We start from the raw sequence: 3312 nt of genomic DNA, 5'->3' as shown, positions 1-3312 counted from the left end.
AAAGGTATGCAAATGCTTACTTTTGATGTCATTGGATAAAAATTATGTGTACTTTTGTATTTTGTTGTTTATGAATGAAGAGAGCCTGTCATATTTAGTTAAAAATTTCTACTACACACTCAAACTTTACCTTAGTGTAACAGAATGTAGGGTGCTCTAAACTTACCATGGTTGACTCAGATGAAACTACTCTGTTTTAGGAAGGCAGATGTTTTGAAATATAAAACATTCTGTTATAGTACACATTCAAGCATAAACTTGGCTGTTTCTTAAATAAGAAAGTGGAAGACAGCCTTTATTCAAGAGTTGGGGAAACAATGAAATTCACTGCCTACTTGAAGATGGTTATCTAACTGTACTCTTTTGCTCCACAAAAGGCAGAATTTTGCTTATAGCTAATGTGCCATGAAAACTCAAGTGTGCCAAAACATTTTTATAGTAATTAAATTGTTATATGCTTAAAGAGAAGCTATATGCTTCAGAATGAAACTGTATAGAAGTAAAATAAAGAGCACACAGTTATTCTAGCACATATATGGTGGGACCCTTCACAAACCAAGGTGACAAAGGTAATTGACTAACCATAAGACCCAAGTGACTGTCTGGTTAGATTTGGGGCTGCATCAGGAAGCATTTCCTTCTCAGATACTCACTCTGCCTGTTTATCCCTGATACCAAAACCTGGAACCCACTGCAGAGAGTTACAAACCTGGAATTCAAACACACCCACATGAATTCTCTGCAAATATTTTGAAAATTTCAACAAATCCTAAATCTTCTACAATTTACAAGAGAAGTGTACTTCCAATATTCAGTAAGACTCTTTGAAGCAAGAAGTAGATCTTCATCCCTCAGGGAAGCAGCCTGGGAGTTTCAAAAGCTGATTTAGCTGCTTAATGATAGTTCAGGAAGAAAATAAGCAAAATGGGTTATATATAGTCCTGCAACACTAACACAAGTATATAGGTCTTGGGAATCATCCCTTTATCTTATGCTTATACCTGAAGACAATTTGGTCCAGAGGAACAGAATACAAATATGTGGCAATGTGAGAATTAATAAGTTTTTGAAATCTTTATGTAATTATATTCCCAAAGGCATTTCTAGACAGGTCTTGGACCAAGTGTTGCAAAGCCATCATCACATAAATGTGCTTGGTGCTCTTGGGTATAAAAGTTCCACAGTTGCCTAAGTGGGGAAAAAAATAGCTCTTATTTCCTGAAGGTCCCCAAAAGCTATAGTGTGACTGCCTTGTGTTCTTCCTGCATTCTGAAGAACAAGAGGGAAATTGTGGTAATAATAGTATCAGGTTTGTTTTCAGGAAATCAGTAATGAGGTAGGACAAGGAGCACCAAAGACAGCCACTGACAGTCCTTTTTGTTTTTGTTGTTCTTTTTTGAAATTATCAAGATTTTTGGTGTGCAGGGCAGGTAGATAAATGAAATCAGTGATTTGTGATATAATAATTCATATGATGTTAGCATTGAAGCATGAGATGTTGGAAAATCGAAGACCAAAAAAAAATATGTGTGTATATATATATATATATATATATATATATATATATATATATAAAGATAAAGAAAAAACGAAAGAAAGATATAAACAGCTCTTCTCCATAATTTGGAAGGGAGAAAATGCACAAATAATGTGGAAAAATCAGAGGAAAGAAGCCAAGTACAGCAAAGCCTTTAATGTGTTTCCATCTGGTTCCTTCTCTGCTCACTGACTAGTCACAGGTGGTTTAGACTCAGCCTCACCTGCCTGCACCGAAGCCAGTAAGTCTCTCTCTTCCACATGCCAACCCATGCAGGTGACTTTTTTGCATGCAAGAAGGATCAGGAAATAAAATTTTATAGTATTTAATCTGTTACAGGTCAATCTACTTAGCCAAAGGATAACAAAAATGAGCTGAGAGATTGTTGGTTGGATTAAGCTCATTATATTACTTCTTGTTCATAATACTGCATATTTTGACACATGTATTATTAGCTTTACTGTGTAGATAAAAACACAGAAGTTTCAAAAGTTTGAATAACTAGCTCAAATAGTAAACAACTGGAGAAAGAAAATGTGTTATTCTAGTTTCCTGCGTCCTTTGGGGCTTTAAATGTTTAATAGCCCTGAGGAAATGAGGGATTCTAGCACTTCGTCTTCAAGGATATGATAACCCAGTGATTTAGAGCTTGTCTATACCAGCATTATGTCCAGTGTTGACCCAGCTGTACTCCAGAGCTAACCTGCACAGATCCATCACAGGAGACAGCTGGTCATATGTCTAACCTCCTGTGCTCAAACATGGAAAACACTTAGAGAAGGATACTAGTTAATTCACATCCTCAACTGTTTAGTTCATCCCTCTTTGTATACTAGTTCTGCTGCATAGTTGTAATTTTGGTGAAATGCAAATCAACAATTTTTTATGGGCACATTTTTTAGATATATTTATTTATTTTAGAAGGAGTGAGAGAGAGATAGTGACCATGGTGGAAGGGCAGAAGGAGAGGGAGAGAAATTCTCTAACAGACTGCACCCTGAATGCTCAGTCCAGCAAGGGTGCTCCTACTCAGGACCCTGAGGTCACCATCTGAGCCCAAACTTGGATTCTGATGCTCAACCAACTTCACCACCACCAAGCCGCACCTCTTTGGGACACCTTCATTCCACATGTTTAGAAAATTTTTCTTGTAATCCAAGGTCATGAAGATGTTCTCCTATATTTTAACCAATTTTTTTTTAATTTTACATTTCATATCTAGCTCTAAGTCCATTTTATATAAATCTCTTTAGTTGTGATATATAGATCAAAGTTTTCTCTGCCTTTTTTGTTTTGTTTGCTTTGTGCAAACAAAGATGCCCAATATTTCATCCTCTTTTTTTTTTTTTAATTTTATTTATTTATTTGACAGAGAGAGATCACAAATAGGCAGAGAGGTAAGCAGAGAGGGGAAGGGAAGCAGGCTTCCCGCTAAGCAGAGAGCCCAATGCAAGGCTAGATTCCAGGGCTCTTGGATCACGACCTGAGCTGAAGGCAGAGGCTTTAACCCATTGAGCCACCCAGGTGCCCCTCTACTCTTATTTTTTGCAAAAACTATTTTTCACCACTCAATTGACTGCAGACTTTTGCTGAGATTAGTGGACCATATTTGTGTGGGTCTACTACTGGGCTCTCTAGTCTGCTTTGTTAGTCTTCTCAGGTATCTTTATGAAAATACCACATCATTTTGATCTTAGCCAAAAGGCCGAGAAGCGAACCACATCATTTTGAACACAGCAGTTTGGTAACATCGCTGGAAATCAGAACATGTAAGT

Source organism: Mustela putorius, unplaced genomic scaffold (assembly GCF_011764305.1).
Source record: "Mustela putorius furo isolate JIRA1106 unplaced genomic scaffold, ASM1176430v1.1 tig00000127_pilon_pilon_pilon, whole genome shotgun sequence".
In the NCBI taxonomy this organism is placed as follows: Eukaryota; Metazoa; Chordata; class Mammalia; order Carnivora; family Mustelidae; genus Mustela; species Mustela putorius.
This window is presented reverse-complemented; position numbering follows the sequence as displayed.